This window comes from Condylostylus longicornis, unplaced genomic scaffold (assembly GCF_029603195.1).
Source record: "Condylostylus longicornis isolate FDR11 unplaced genomic scaffold, ASM2960319v2 ptg000044l, whole genome shotgun sequence".
Taxonomy (NCBI): Eukaryota; Metazoa; Arthropoda; class Insecta; order Diptera; family Dolichopodidae; genus Condylostylus; species Condylostylus longicornis.
The window spans coordinates 2310450-2327577 of NW_026578013.1; the positions used below are offsets into that span (position 1 = coordinate 2310450).

Genomic DNA, 17128 nt, shown 5'->3' on the forward strand with positions numbered 1-17128 from the left:
TACATACATATATGCACATAAATATGTACATACATATGTATGTATGTGTGCGTGTATATTTAATATAATTTTTATTTTTCATTACAAGAAATGAAGTCAAATATAACATTTATTTCGGAATTTAATTACATATTATGTTATCGTTTTTGATTGTACAGAGTGAAAGAAATCCGTTACTTGACCTTCAATTTTTATAATAGCGTTCAATTATTGTATTTTATAAATTTTGACAGTGACATTTAAATTTCTATTTATATTTACTATTAATTGTATGCATTAATTATATAGCATTTTAAGTGTATTAAGGTTATTATTTCAAGTTTTTTTTAAATTTTGTTTCGCATCCAATGGAATCTTTTTGTATTCGCTTATTAAATGATTTTTTTTATATTTATATCTTTAATTTCCGACTATAATACATACATACATACAATACATACAATCAATATTTACTTAATTTTTATTTTTTTACGTTAAACATTGCATTTAAAGAAGCATAAAATTTTTTTTTGATTTCCAATTGAATGCTTTAATTAACATGTGCTACCAATCTTATATAACATTAATAATTTAGTTTATTGCATTCATAAAATTTTGAAATATTGAAATTAATATGTGATTTTCTGATTGACACTCGCCTTAAATTTACTTCAATAGTTTTTTTTTGTGATGATTAATAGCATATTTACTGTTATACAATATACAATTAATTTTATTAATACTATATGCTGTTTTGTTATAAATTTTAAGTGTGTGTGTATATATGTAATTGTTAAATATGAAAACTAGTTTAATGCAGGTAGTTTTATATTTTTGAGATTATGACACCTAAAAAATTTTGTAATAATTTATTTAATTATATTTATTATATTATTTTTAATCTTTTAATTTATATAACCAAAATTTTCATAACTTTTGTGGTTCTCTACCATTTTAGTTTATTGATTAACACTTTTTCACATTATTCACTTTTCCATGTTTAATTAATGCAATAATTCAATTTCTCGTATATTCTGCTAACATAAGTAGTGTTAACCGCAGAAATGTTTTTAATTTCAATAATAATAAATTTTTAAGTTCTTTTTAAAAGCAAATACAATAAAGTTTTTTTTGTAAGTTACCTTCGAAATTGGAATGATTTCATCACCTATAATGGCCACAACTTAAGATTATAAAAAATTGAATGTCTTTTTATTGTGAACTTATACAAGTTTAAGAGCAAATCCATTACATTCAAAAAAAATTTCTCTAATCCTAATTAAATACTTAATCAGGCAACTGAATATTGTTGACAACTTGTTGAAAATGAAGAAAACTTCAATTAATTTTTATGTAATTTAAAACCGATTCTCACTAATCGAACACAAATTTTTTATTGTATTAATTGCAAATGGATGAAAGAAATTTGGAAAATTGAGTAAATTGAACTACATTTAATCAATTGGCTTAATTAAGTAGTTATCTCGAGTATTATTGCGGTGCAAATATTATTTCGTATAGCAATAAGAATAATAACATATCATGATCATTTTATTAAAATATTCAAAGATTTATAAGTATTTTCATTCTTTTAATAAAAGAAAACTTATAAATTGAAAATTTATGATACATATTTAATGAATTTATCTGTAATGATACCATAAAATACAATTTATTAACATATTATTTAACAGAAAAGAGAATATTAATGAGAATGACCGTTTAATACTCGCCTACCTTTTTTCATTGAATCACTCAGGCAATTTTAAATAATGATAATTTAAATGATTCAATATTTTTTACCAGAAATAAAAAAATTACAAAGCGAAGAAAGCATATTAAAATTGATATTCTGAAAAATTCTGTCATCTTACATTATTTGAAAAAATTGCTCATCTTTAAAATTTTCATTATAATTTGCAAGAATAAGGACTCTTAATACTTATATAAAAAATAATTGTGAATATATTTTCTTTAAGATGATCTTAATTGGAACTAATGATCCTTCAATATTATATGTGTTTATAATATGCTTGTATAGATGGAAAAATCTCATTTATATACATGGGAAAATCAATAATTTTGTGTTTTACATCTGCATCATCTTTATGACCTCATTAAGTATAAAATTTTACTTTATTTTATATTTAGTACTCAGTACTATTATATTATAAAATCAGTTCTGAACAAGTATTGAAATTAAAATGAACTAAAGTAAAAATGTTCTAAATTTTATTTTAAAGATTTTCATTTTTATTTTCTGCAAATATTCAGTGGAACCAGAGATTTTATCCTTGAACTGGAAAATATTACATTTGTACATACATATATGTATTTTACCTCTTTAATTTTGGTTTTATTTTGAGAAGATGCCTTATACTTAGTGTTCTAATTTCAGTTTTTATTTTCATTTCTTTCATTTAAATTAATGGAAACTAAAATTATTATAAAAATAAAAGTATTCTTCAAAAATACTGCATTACTTTATTTAGATTATAAATTTTTTTATTTAGATATTATCAAAATAAAAAAATTATTTTAAAGGGACTTTTTTCTATAAAAAGATAATGAAATCATATTTTTAATATTGCAAGGTTATTTTTCATGCAAAACTTTCTAATACACAATGATAACCTGTTTTGGCAGGTTTCAATTTTTTCATTATTTGGTTGCCAAAAGCTCAAGGTGAAATTTTTTACATAGGCGAAGTTCCAAAAATTTCTAATACACACGTGGTATGAAAATTTATGCTGAATTTTAGAAAGGTGTATTAAATATTGGTTTTCCAATTACTCAGTATTGGTGTCATCGATTAATAACATAGAAATCTTCTTTAATTTACAAATGGTTTTGAATTAAAAATGTAATTAATGAATGCATTTGTATTTTGTGAATACAAGCATTGTATACATACATAATATGTTAAAATTTGAGGATTTCATGAAGTTTAAAAAAACAAATGCTTTTAATTTTTTAAAATAAACCAATTTTGTTTTATTAAAAATATGTTTGTAAAACAAACATATTTTTAAAACTTTAATTTATTGCATAATATCCTCTATTTCACTTAAATGCAAAATTCCGGAAGGATAAAGACACAAGCTACCTTTATTTTTTATATTCAATCAAAAAATGAGAATTTCATATCTAAGTACTACGTTAAATCTCCTTTCTTATCCTTACATATATGCGTGTGTGCTTGTAATAAAAAAATTAATGTTTATACTTAATTAATGCTGTTTAAAACTGTGATTCCGCAAATACAATATAAACCTTATTGTGTACAAGATTTAAGTATAGGTTAAAGATTAAAAATTCACATTACTCTCAACACTTTTTATAATGAGGAAAAGTTCATTGACACTAACATAATAACCTAATTGGAAATTAGATTACCATATTTTTATTTATTTACTTTATCTGTTTTATGTTTAAACTTACTTAACAATTTGTCTGTTCATAAATTCTCATTTTTAGTAATGTACATATGTATCTACTATAAGTAACTAACTTCATTTAGAATTCCTATCTTTTATGTATTATTGTTCCAGTCTTTAATATTATCTTTTTCTAAAAATTTATAAAAATGTCTAGGTTATAAAATTTGCAAATTATGCATAATTTTTCATTTTATTTACTTCCATAAATATCCAATTTATTGGAATGGAATGCAAACTCTACAATGTGTCTAAAACCGATGGGTTTAGCTTGAAAACTTCTTATAGCAAGAACGAAATATTTGTATTATAATGAAATATTTGTATAAAACTCTGGTTCTTAGTATTGCAAAAAAGAATCGAAAACTTTGAGGATTTATTGAATTCCGTATTGTACTCGTATCTTAAAAATTTTGCAATATCACGCATTCTGAATTTTATAAAATGCTTTCTCTTAGTGCAAAAAAAAAGATCAAATTGTGGAATCAAAAAAATTCTGGATGTTTTATGTGAACATTTGACTTTTAAGGTTGAATTTGGTGTAGAAAATTCACAATAGTCTTGAAATTTTATAAGCAGGGTGATACTTATGATATTATTTGTGTCAATCGAAAAAGAAATGTCAACGTTAAAAAATCAAAATTTGTGTTCCGCAATGAAAAAGAAAGCTTTGTTTTTGCAGTGTCGTTGTATTTAGTTTTGGATTTAAAAGTTTAAGGTTTCAAAAGCGGTTTTTGAGAGTACGGTGTATCGGATTCTGGAAAATTATGAATAACTTATTATGAATAATATTAATTGATTTCTTTTAAAAGTTAAAGTACTTATAAATGGTGTAATTCACTTTTTCATGTCATCTGGTTTTATTAAGAAAACAATAAATAAATATTTGTTTTTCAATCTTGAGTTCAATATAAACTTTTTTATGTAGCATAAAATTCAGTGTTCGTAAACATAAGTATGTATACAATACCGTAGTTTAATAATTAAATAGTTAAAATAAAATGCTAATAAGTTTTGTTTATTAAATAAAAATTTTAATATAAAACTTTTATTGTTTAGCAATAAATCGATTATTGTTCTAACTACTCATTGTGAATTAATCTAAATATTTATTCATTTATGTTCAAACTAGATTCAAGAACTTATGAAGTGACAATATTGTTTTTTGTTGGTTAAGTTTCTTATACATTAATTTATTTATATTTAAAAAAATTTTGGTTCTTAGCAGTTTATTTCAAATTTACAGTTATTGCATTTAATATTAAAACGTGCTACATAATTTATTTCGAAGTTTAAGCTGTTGTTAGTTAAATAGAAATAAGTTTATATTAATTCATTTAATTTTGAATTTGTTTAGTCATAATGGATAATTTAGGCTTGAATATAATTGTTGTATAAGTGGTAAAAATTTTCACATCCGTATTGCCAGCAAATATTAACTCTATATTGAAGCACTAAGAGTCACCATAGATGAAAGGTTTTTAAAAAGTTGAATTTTACAAAATTATTTTATTCTTAAAATTTTCGTATTAAACTTTTCTTATCAATCGAACTAATCGTTTAATTTCATTGTAAACGAACATTGATTTGAGGCTTATAATAATCCCATTTTTGATAGCTTATTGCAAAATTTTTATTGCACTAAATCTTGGTTAGATCAGCTTAAAAACTTCCTAGTGGAAAAACAAAATGAAAAAATAGTGTAGAAGAGCTCAAGATTTTTTGTTCAAAATTTTGAAATCACTATTTATGCATAAATAACTGAAGAGTTGCCTTTGTAAAGTATTTTTTAAATGAAAAAAAAAATAAGAGAAAACCAAACAAATTGCAAATTAATGAAATTAATCTTCTCGCGTCTATAATTTAATTGAAATTATTTTAAATAAGATTTTTAAATCTTTTTTTTTTTTGTAATCGGATTCCAATTCATAAGTAAGTAAGTAAGTGAATCATTTTAATTTTATTATATTTTATCGGTCATATAAGCGATAATTTTTTTTTTATCGTATGTGAATAGCAGTTATTATATAGATGGTTACATACCTGTTTTTTTTCTGCGTTCACCTTTAACTCTTTTGCTGCTTTGTTTTTTCCATTCTTACTCTTTATGCTCATTATAATGTGTGTGCAATGTGTGTACTACATGTTTTAAATTTATTTATCGCTTATTTAATTTTTTTTTAAATGCAAAACGTAAATTTTTATTGACTTAAATACTTAAATATTGATTTTTATTTTTTTTTTAACTTTAATTCTTGGTTCATGTAAAAAGAAAGTTAAATTATCAGACACGGAAATGTATAGTATAAGACTTCAGTTTGAATATAATGTAGAAGTAGTTATAGTATACATACATACCTGTACTTATTTATTTCTTGTACATTGATCCCATTCCGATCAGACAGAGAAGATTATAAATCATGTAGAAAATAATTTCATGAAATTTTATTTTAGAATGTACTGTAATTTTTTTTTTTTTAAGTTATGAAAAAGTTTATCTTTTTTTTTCTGAAATGTTTACATTTATTTTTATAATCAGGTTTTATTTTAGTGAATTTGTGTGTTTAAGAGGGAAATTGTATACAGGTTTTAAAATAAAGGAGAATAATTGGATTCTAGTGTAGGAAGTATATTTTATAGTGATTTGATTAATATAGAAAATGAAAGTGAGAGTCAAATTATTTTGAGTTTGATTTAGGTTTTAAGTCGATTAATTTTACTTTTGGTTTTGAATTTCGATAATAATTTGTAGGTAGAGACTGAATCGAAAATATAAACATTCGACCCCTTTTTTATTTACGATTTCAGTGATAAAACGAAATTTTGTTCAATTGATACAAAATTGCAGATTAATAATATTCCACAAATAATAATCCCCCCCCCCTCTCCCTTAAATAAATTTCAAATTTTTCTTAGTACTTATACTTAATTCGATAGTCCTAAATTTTACTCTTGTGAAAGTTATTGTGAATTTTCCTTCTCATTTTTCAAACAAATCTATTATAGTAAATTTTACTATTAAATTTTAATGCATAAAAAAATTAAAATACAATAAAAATAAACTAGGTTAAATGCAATTTTTATCTTTGAGTACCTTTTTAAAAGTACCTTGTGCTTATTATCATTATTATCCTTCTTTTTTTTTATAACAACTCCTCAAAGGAGCTAACATATTTACAAGAAGGAAAATTAACAATGATAATAAAAAAGAAAAGTGTCACACCTCTTCATGTTCTTTTGTTACATTGTCATTTTTTAATTTAACTTTTGAAATTTTTATAGAATTTTTTATTTATTGTTAAGAAAAGAACATTAAAATTTTTTCATTCATTATTTTCGTTACTTATAAAATTTTATAATTGCCCTGATTTTTAATCTCATATAGTTTACAATTTTATTGTCTAATGAAAGGTAATTAAAAAATATAAAATTTCTTTTTTTATGCTTGTAATAAAGATAAAAAATTTAAGACTGACTGCACAATTAATAAAAAAAAAATATATAAAAAGGACTGAGTGTAATGAGACTTCACCTTTGAATGCCTTAAATACATATACATACATATAAGTTAGTATTTATGCATATGTGCATGTGTTGCAATAACTGAAATTAAAAGTAAGATTCAATCAACTGAAATTTATTGCATTTACACAAAACATACATATATATATTCAACTTACATATAGTTGAATATGTATGTATGATATAGGGGAAAACGTCAAAATCATGACCCATAAATGTCAAAAGACATTAGCATTTTAGCATTTTGTATGAAGTGACACAAATATTAAGTATAAAGGATTTATTGTAGTTTGTTTTTTTTTTTAATTTTTTTATAATATGCATTGTTAAGAGTATGTGCATTAATGTGCATTAAAGGCTACATAATTACATATATATTTTGCCTTGAGTATGGAAATTTTTTGATTCTACAGTACTTTGCATTATTTATGTACCTGAAGGCAAAAAAATGTTATGAATTTTTAAAAAGAATTTCTTACTTTGTTTTTTTTTTTTGAACAAACTGGTACCAAAAGCTTCCAATTTAGCAAAATAATTGTTATATGTGGCAACTATCCTTCATTTTTGTTTTATATTTTTCGAAAAATATGCAAAAATAAGTTAGGTTAGTTCTTTACTTATCTTAAAATTTTTAATTTTTTTTCCTTGGGCTTTAATATTGTTAAACTTAAACTTTGTTTATTCCGAAAATTGTTTTCAACAAAATTATTTTAAAATAATAATTTACCGTTAAGTAAAATAAACTTAATGATGATAAATGCAATTAAATAATTAAGATTTAAATGTTAAACACAATTAAAACTAATATTGAAAATAATTTGAATTTTTATAAGATTTTCTGTTGTTAACAAATTTTTTATTAACTCGTTTCTTTTTTTTTTTTAATTAATTTCAGGTGCGTACCAAGTTGGATCAAATTTTTTGGTAACATACATAAAATGTATATTTTTTATATTTATATTTTTATATTATTATATAAATATTAATATTTTACAGTAATATCAAAGTACTTATATAATAATTTTATAAAGAGTATATTATTTTAAATTACTACAATGTTGAAAGCTTATTGGTAGTTTATTCGTCAAACCCATACTTCGCGTATGGTTTTTAATTAAATTAACACATGGCACATTTTGGCACATTTTGGCCAAAGTGGCAACACTGACATTATGGAGTTAAATTTGGAATTAGACTAAAAATATGTGTTTTATATCTAAAATTAAGCGTATGATCAATTTTTGCCCTATTTTTTGTAAATTTGGCCCATTAATTTTTTCATACATAAGTGGCAATCCTTGTTAATATATAGGGAAATATTAGGGTATCTTTTAATTACAATTCAAAGGAATACCATAATTGTAATGAATACAATATGTATGAGTACATTTATGTAAGTATATTTGTACGGATTTAGAAATACATAAATACATATATATGTACATATATGTATGTAATAAATTTACGAGTAAACAAATAAAATCTCATTCGATCTTTTATACTATGCCTATGAATTCAACTTTAATATTTCAAAAGATAATGAAACATTTATACATACTTATACATATGTGTGACATGGTTGGTTCACAAATATGTAAGTACTTATGTACATATGTATAAAAACATAATGTCATGACACAATAATTATAATACATGTAAGAAAATACATATGTAACTTTCCACATAATATGTAAAATTTAACCCATATTTTATGTACATACTTACTTATATATACATATAAATTATTAATATGCATATACCCACAAATAACTTAAACCAAGTTTTTTCACTAGTAAATTTTCTTACAAAAATTAGATTGTTTCTCTTTTTAATTGACGGGCTTGAACGCATATTTTTCCATTTGTTAGACTGATTTTTAAATTGATATTATTGCGTATTGTTAAATATCACATATTTACATTATGAAAACATGGTATATTATATAGCATATACATATACAAGATACATACGCTTATACATTGTACATACATTGTACCCTTTACTGCCTAATAGAAGAGGTTGATCACTCAAAAAATGTGATTCACACCAAATCGTAAAGATAACTTAAAAATTGAAGTCTTTTTTGTCTTTACCATAAATTTGTAAACGCAGCGTGATATTTATCAGCCCAGCGTTTTTATACCCTGCACTTCGTGAAGGTTCGGATGCTTGCTATACAACTCCAAAAGCAAATTTTTTATATTCGGAAAAATAATAAAGTCAGATTCATGAAACTTGGTAGGTGTGTGCCCAATTATAGATCAGATATATTTGTGAAGTTTTAGTGGAATTGCTTGACAGGATTGGGTACTTGCAATACAACTCCAAAAGCTAATTTTTTATATTTGGAAAAATTATAAAGTCAGATTCATGAAACTTGGCAGTAGGGTGTCCAATTATAGGTCAGATATATCCGTGAAGTTTCTATAGAATGGTTTCACAGGTTCGAGTAATTGCTATTCAACAACGAAAGGTGCAGGGTATAATTCAATCGATTTATACCGACTGAAACGTTTTTACTTGTTTTTACATAAAACAAGCAACAAAAATGAACAAGTGAAACGAAATGACCGTTGAAATTTTCTTTATTATTATGGATTTTGTTTTTTAATTGAAATCACAGTTCACGGGCCGCAAACAGTGTATATACATATTCATATATGTATATGTGTATATTTAAATGTACATAATAAAAGCGCTTTCTTTCTTAGTTTACATTGACAACAAAAATATTTTAAGATTCCGCGATCATCAACTTTAATTGGCATATTTGTCACGTGCTGTTTTAATATGTTAAAAAAATGAAAACAACAGAAACAAAATTTTAAAAAAAGAAATTTATTTGTTTATAAATTGTATAGTAACAAAATTGATATTTTTTCCTTAAAAGTTTAGGAAATAATTAAAAGCATCATAAATTTAATTTAACGTTTAATTAATTTAACACATGAGAAATTTATGCATGCATATTAAAAAAAAATGCACTCTCTGCAGAGATTTTTGCTATGAGCTTGTGAATGTCGAATAAAAATATTATTTTTTTTGTTCCCTTCTTTACTCCCCTTGGGAACATAAGGCTTTCAAAAAGCTTCTCCCAAATAAAAGAATATTTAAAATTTGTTAATACACCTAACATTTATTCATTTATCCTGCAGATTTCTGTATAATAATTTCTGCACAAAATGTAAATTTATTAAAATGACCACCAATTTTATTTAAAAGTATAAAATTACATACAATTTTAATTTTATAATGCATTTCTTCTTATAAAACATTCACTGTCAATCGATATCGTAAATTGTCAACGGTCATTATTATACCTACTCTAATGAATAATATGTATGTATATGTATAAACATAAAGTATATTCGAAAATATTTTTAGTATAGAGAAGGAAATTAATTTTTATTTACTTTAATTATACTGAATAAAAATTCGCTGACCTACAATCAAAAAAAAATGTTATTTAAGAAAATTGGTTTTAATATTGGCAAAAAAGCCTATACGCAAATTATGTACACTTATAATAACCCAATATATTAAAAAATTATAAAAAACAATTTTAAAATAATAATAAAGAAGAAAAAACTGGAACATATTTTTTACTAATAAATTACCAATGAGAACATATAAGGAAAGTTATTATCGTAAATTTAAAAAAAAAACACAACTTAGTGAAGAAAAATTTAATATTTAATATTTTTTATTTCTTTCAAAAATTTTATGGTAACTTGGAATTTAAATAGACTTAATAAATGTACAAATATGTAAAAAGGAATTATGATTTTAAATTTGTTTTCTTAAATAAAATATTATGGAGTGGTCATCCTTATATAATTTCTTCAAAAGTAAATTCCGAATTGAATTTCTAAAAAATTGAACCTGTTAAAAACAAATTCCTAATACCGGTTTTTCAAAATATTTTTTATGTTTAAAAGTTTAAAATCCAGCCCAAATTTGTAAATTGAAATTAAAAGAAAAATAAAAAGGTGTTTACACTTATGAATTCCAATATAAGCGAATAAATAAAAGTCTTGTAATTCAATTAATTTCAATTAGTTGCAATGTAAAAAAAAAATATTGTTTGTCATTAGTCATTACGAATTACAAAGTTGTGTCTATTAAATTGTAAACGCAAAATGAACTTACCTCAAAAAAATATGCAGGTAAAATAAAAATTGAAAAAGTTATGGATAAACCAGTGGATAAATGCCTTCAAAAAAATGTTATGATATTGAAAAATGCGTGAATTATTACGAGTGCCAAAATTGTTTTCACTTATTCAAAATAATTTTGCTTGTAACCAAACTAATAGGTGCGTATTTTATGGCAACTATTTTTTTTTTGTTAAATTTAGTCGAAAATAGTGAGAAAAATAAAGTGCGTCTCACTTTTTATATAACTGCATTTCAAAATGTTGGATCATTATTAAACCTTATTTCTTTTGTGAGATTATCACAAGTGCTTATATGCAATTGAATTGAGATAAATTTTTACTTAAGAATGGAGACATATTGAATAATAAGAAGTCATAATTTATTGAATATAAGGAGATCTAATAATGCCATAAGTTAGTAACGAGAGTAAAAATTTTTCATGAATTGGTTGAATTTTCATTCTTATACTTGAATTAGTTAACAAGTGAATAGAAAATGTAGAAAATAAAGAAAAAATGTCAAATTTTGAACGGCACTTAATATAAAAATTAATTTGAACGTTTATCTTTATCGATAAACAAAATTTTATTTATTTTAATTTTGCTTTTTATTTCCGAAAATTGTATATAGCGTAAACACAATTATGCATTTTAATGATTGAGTTTATTTTACAAAGCAAATGTGTTTTTAAAACACTTAAATTTTCACACTCTATATAAGTAAACCTATGTCATTGACACGTTCCCTGTCCCAATACAAAAATGCAAAATTGACCAACAAGTCCAACAGGGTTTTTTGAATAATTTGTTTTTTTGTAGTCATAGGATAGCACGTCCAGTGCAGAAACTGTACAATTCCGTTACATCCAGTCGAATATTTTGCTTTAGAAGTTTCATATACCCCCTGACGCATATATGACTCAGAAACGTATCAGTGCTTATCAAGCGCACGTTTCCTGAACCATATGTGTCTCAGCGGACTGGGACCGTGTTAATAACATCAAAAATACTATTATGTACATGTGTAGTACATATGTACGTACATAAAGTAGTGTTTATTTTTATTTTAAAATAACATACGAGTACTATTCATTTTTAATAAATAAATTTCAAATATTTCAATTTCAATTGATTCCTATAAAAAAAATCAATTTTGACATTTAACAGAGCGGTTGTTTTTTTAATAATCTGTAACATATCTACATGTACTTAGGTACATACATATATCTATAGTTATACATACATATATATGTAAAATTAATTGTAAACTAATTTCTAAAATTGAAAATAGAATTTAAAATTAAATTAATCAAAAATTTAAAAATATACCATCAGTTTTTCATCAATTTAAAAATAAATTCCTTTTACTTTTCATTGAATTAATTTTAAAATATTTTTTTTTTGTTATTTTGTTAAAATAATTATCACTACTTATTATATTGTCTGTTATTATTTGGCACAATTTGATTTATATATGTACATATGTATTTATTAGAGATACACATGTAAATATATTGAACACAGCGGCAATAATCAGGTCACAATAATTGTATTGTGAATGATTTTCATTGAAATACTTATAAATTTTGGTAAATATTTTGATTGGAATTTAATTAATTTGTTAAACAAGACAATATTTGAAAAAAAAGAGGGAAAGTAAAAAAATTTATGATAAAAAAATAATAATTTTTAAACCAATATACATACATAAATTATGATTTTGATTTATTATTGAATTCAATAATTTAGTTCAATATTATATTTAATAGGTTAGGTTAGAATATGAAAAGAACCAAATACTTGGAACAAACTTGCCAAATCTTATCGTGTGTCTGAAAGTAAAGTCTTATAAAAATTGGAATTTAATCATAGTGAACTCATTTAACATTATAAATACGAAGAAGATTAAAGCCTCATATTTTTATAAGAAGAATGTTCTTATGCAATATTCTAAATTTTTGCTTCATAGAAGAATCAATGACTTACTGTTGCCGCATATACATACATATACATACGTATGCAAATACATACAGTTTTTCGAATTTTTTTCCTTAAATTAAATCAAACCTCCGGTACTTTTACATAACATGATATTATGATAATTATTTTAACTACAAAGAGCATACAATAATTTTTTTTACCAAAATACAAATTATTCAGCTAAAATATAAAAATATTAATTAAATAATAAATTTGTTTTTTGTCAATAATTTTTTATTTTAAATTGGTATAGTTTTTAAAAATAAAGTTACATAAAAGTTACGAAAACTGAAATCTTTAATTCGCACTCAATCACAATATCCACATATAGGCATTATAAAAATCAAATTTCGTAATAAAAAAAGCGAAAATAACAAATTTGACAGATACGAAAATTTTTTATAGATTTTATAAAAAACTTGAATGAAACTTATCTTCTACGTATTTTCGGATGAATACAATAAATAGTTAACAATAGTAAAAATGTCTTAAAAGCATGTTTTCACTTCTCTAACCTACGATAATAAATCAAAACCGTTATTAAAACTTCACCACACAAATTACACACAATAGCAACGGTAAAGATTTTAAAAAGTTGTTGTTTTTTTTTCAAAATTTGACATTTAAAATTATTTATAATAGCAATAAAATTTTGTGTAATGTACGTGTATGTATGTATGAATCTTAACGTACCTACATCCATAAAAAATATAAATTTAACATAAATTTACTACAAAAAAAATATTAAAAAGGAAAAAAAAGTTATAAAAGAATTTCATTTTTAAATGCAAAAGTAAAGCCTAAATAATAAATGAAAAGAGTGAAAGTAAAATTTAATTTGAATAAAAATTTTTATTTTAGTATTTTTGTTGGTGAATGGTGATTTCGTTGGCGGCGGCGACTTTTCAAGCAGCTTTTATACAAACAAAATCAAAGGCCCCTTATTTATTAACCAGTCTTCTTTTAATTTATTGCATAGAATTCCATTCATTTAATACTTACATTTAGATTGACGCATATTTCCATTGAATTTCATAAAACTAAAATTGAAATTCAATATTATTATGGTGGAAGAAGTAAAAACAAAAAAAAAAAAGAAGAGAAAAATAAAAAGAACATTTCCTATTTGACATTCTGGCCTAATTTTCTTTTTAAGGCTTTAAAAAAAACATTTCATTTTTGTTTCGGTTTAAAATTCATGGAATTGCTTTTTTTTAAAATTTATTGTGCTTTTTATTTTATGAATTTTTACGACAACCTTATTAAAAGCAAATTTTTTTTTTTACACAATGAAAAATGTTGAAAGGATTTTTGATCAAATACGATTTTAAGTCAATTTAAAGTAAAAAAAAATTTAAAACCCCGACTGACTTTACTTCTTATTTTAAATGGCGTCGACCAACACATGACGTGCTTGTTGCACAAAATTTTAATATTTTTGGAACGGTCTAGCTAGAATTTTTAATAAAACATGAATTTTACAAATGAAGGTATTGAAAATCATATTGAACAAATTTCGGAAGAGATGTGTTTTTTACGTTTGTTAAAATTTTGGAAAAGTAAATTATCTTACACCTTATTTCTGTATTTTGAAAATGTAAAATATACGCCTTATTCCTGAGTGAACGCTCGAATAACGCGCAGATTGAAAAATTTCTGTTAAGTTGCGAAGCAATGGGTCCAAAACAACTGTGATCATATAGCATTGTAGTGTGTTCCAGTCTACAATTACACCTAAGTTACATTATCTGAAATCCATACTCGTTTTTTAAAACAAATAATAAAAATCATAATTTTTGTTTATTGTTTGTTGGTTTCAATAAAATTTCATTTTAATAAGTATTATCGTATTAAAATTCTTTTAATCATTTTGATATCAAAACTACATACTCATAAGTATAGTATGTAATAAAGAAAGAGAAAAATGGGTTTTAAAATTTTAATGTGTTTTGGGGTAGCCAAAGACTTTTAAATAATTTTTTCGTGACCATTTATATTTCCCAATATTATTGTGTGGAAACACATTTCGATAAAATACGACATTTGAAATTTTCCATATACATATCTATGTATGCATGTAAGTGTGCATGTACATGCATATGTAAAGCAAAAAAATGGAGCTTATTTAAATTTTATGTATGAATATGCATAGTATTTATCATACATAAATTTATATACATACAATACGTACATATTTATGTACATATACGGATGCATGTATACAGTATACACAATATGCCTGCCCGCTTACTCAACTTTATTTATTTATCCAAAAATGGTATCGCCTTTACGCTCGACTAAAAGCTTTTATTCTTTAGAATTATTGTTTATGTCGTGTTATCAAGTTGTTTTTCAACAAATTTTCATTTGTTAGTTTTCAATTTTTTGTTTTTCTTCATGTTTTTTTTTATGTTACTCCAACTATAATAATTAATTAAAACAACCTTTGAAAGAAACAAATTTACTAAAAAGTTACTTTATGTGTCACCATTAAAATAAAAATATTTAATTGAAATTATAGAGTCTAACATTTTAATGTCAGAGAAATTTTAAGTAAGACATTTCACATTTTTGTAACAAAAATGTTAGAAGGAAAGAAAGAAAGAAAAGGAGAGAATATAAAAACAAATGAAATTAAATGAGGGTCATTGATCATTCACAATATTTTTTTGTTAAAATTTTGTTGGATGTACGCATAATAGACGTCGTCGTACAATGTTCAATGTGAACATTTTTTATTTTGTGACATCCGTGCGTGGGTATATGAAAAAATATTATTACTAATATACATTAGAAAGAAATTGATAAGATTGTGTCAGATTAAAAGATGAGATCAAAAAGACAAAGTAAAATTTTTATTAAGTTAATTTTTAAATGTCATTGCTCACGTGTTTACTTTTCATTTGATATAAGAAAGAGAAAATTGATTGCTTTATGTCATCATTGTGTTAAATTAAAATACATTATGTATTTACATATTATGTATTTACACAAAAATTTGTCTATTTGTGGGCGATATACATATGTGTGTCTATATGTATCTATTATTGTACATATATGCAATTTTTTAGAAATTTACGTTTTATTTTGTTACGTTTTATTTGGAATAATTGTAAACTATAATTATTTATGCAAATGATAATGAAAAAAGTTTTTTTACTATAAGCTGCAGTAAAAATAAAGGTCAACTACAATCGTAAAAAATTGAACAACTGAATAATGTCAAATAAATTTCATGATTTTTAAAAAGTACGATTTTGTTTGAATGAAATAAATTTTAGCAACATTTTGAAAATTTTTCAGTTAAAAATTACTAAGGCTGAAAACATTTAACTATTCTACTCTTAATCAGAAATATAAATTAAAGTTTTTAGTATTTACCCTCATCCATACATGTGGGTGTCTAAATAATAAAATATTCCAAATTCATTTGAAGTCAAAATAGCAACAGCAATATCTGTCGCGTAAATTTGTCGAAATAAATAATATTTAGATTATACCTATTATTTAGCCTTAAGTCAATATTATTGTGTTAGAACTTTTAGCTAATTTCTAGTTCTCTATAATAATACTAATAGACCTCTAATACTAATATGTGTCTATTAGATGCAAAAAGTGTACAAATATAATTGTAGAAGATTGTACAATATAAAATTTTCTCTTCACTTTCATTTGTTCTTTAATTTGAACTCAAGTATTACTCAGATGAATTAATATTTTTGATAGTTTAGTTTACCCCCTATTAAAATATAAAAAAAGAATTTATTAAAATGCATGCCATTAGTTTTATTAAGACAATTTTCGTTGTACAAGCGCGCATAGAACATGTTCTCATTCTTTTTATGTTAACAACATAAAAAAATTTTACTTCTATTTTGTTATCGAATCTGGCAAAAAAATAAAGAATAAATTGAATTAAAAAATAAGTAATAAAAATTCCTTCTGCATTATGCATTAAAAGCAAGACTATAAAAATTATGAAAAGATTTTATTGAATAACATGCAATGCTTTTCAATGTTCTTGAAATGATTGTATTCTCACCTGGTTTTTAAT

At 23.3% G+C, this 17128-nt stretch overlaps 1 protein-coding gene across 2 annotated transcripts in view; it reads left to right on the plus strand.

Moving 5' to 3' along the window:
• The window catches only part of LOC129610481 (unconventional myosin IC), a 69469-nt gene that overhangs the window by 16135 nt on the left and 36206 nt on the right, over nucleotides 1-17128 (plus strand). The window lies entirely within an intron of this gene.